This window comes from Nerophis ophidion, unplaced genomic scaffold, assembly GCF_033978795.1.
Source record: "Nerophis ophidion isolate RoL-2023_Sa unplaced genomic scaffold, RoL_Noph_v1.0 HiC_scaffold_199, whole genome shotgun sequence".
Classification (NCBI taxonomy): domain Eukaryota; kingdom Metazoa; phylum Chordata; class Actinopteri; order Syngnathiformes; family Syngnathidae; genus Nerophis; species Nerophis ophidion.
The window spans coordinates 103,841-105,000 of NW_026907121.1; positions in this window are offsets into that span (position 1 = coordinate 103,841).

Sequence of the window (1,160 nt, forward strand, 5' to 3'; positions counted from 1 at the left end):
CTATTCGCAGCTTCTTTTTTTTTTTTTGGCACTGACTTCCAGCTAAGGGTGCAGCGGCGGCGGAAGTCCACCGGAGGGCTCCAAATCCCCGCTTTCCTTTTCAGGCTTAAAGTTGCCTTTCCCTCTTTAGAGCCTTGGGCAAATGTACAGCTATATTTTGTGCTGACTTCCAGCAAATAGAGGGACCTATTTTGAATTCCCTACCCGGGTGTAGATCCACGGCAAGCCGGCCTTCTTAAATGGACAGGCACCCCCCTCCCGGAACACCTGCTTCGCTCCTCGGCGTCACCGAAATCCCACAAAATGACTCAAAATAGGGCCCCAAATGACATCACTCGGCCCGGTTGTTTAGGTCTCACTCTGGGGCTTCTATGACCCTGGAGGGCATGGTACAGCAAAAGTGGACACTTAGAAAAAATCCCGACTTTTAAAAGTTGACACTTAGAAAAAATCCCGACTTTATTTTGGAAGGGTTGGTACGCGAAAAGTTGACACTTAGAAAAAATCCCGACTTTGTTTTGGAAGTGTTGGTACTCCAAAAGTTGACACTTAGAAAAAATCCCGACTTTGTTTTGGAAGGGTTGGTACTCCAAAAGTTGACACTTAGAAAAAATCCCGACTTTGTTTTGGAAGGGTTGGTACTCCAAAAGTTGACACTTAGAAAAAATCCCGACTTTGTTTTGGAAGGGTTGGTACTCCAAAAGTTGACACTTAGAAAAAATCCCGACTTTGACACTTAGAAAAATTCCAGCTTTTTTTCCCTCTGACTTCCATTAAATAGAGGGACTTTTTTCATGTTTCTTAGCCGGGTGTCGATCCAAGGCGGGCGGGCCTTCTGGAAGCGACACCCTCCTTGACACTTTGTCATATTTTCAGCTTTTTTGTGCTGACTTCCATTCAATAGAGGGACTTTTTTCATGTTTCTTAACCGGAATGTGATCCAAGGCGGGTGGGCCTTCTGGAATGGACACCCGCCTGGACACTTAGGGTTAGGGTTAGGGTTAGGGTTGGGATTAGGGTTAGGGTTAGCGGGGCGTTCTTGAAGGGACTCCCTCCGGAACACCTTGTCATATTTCCAGCTTTTTTCCTCTGACTTCCATCAAATAGAGGGACTACTTTTGACTTATCGACCCGGCTGGTGATCCAAGGCCGGGGGGCCT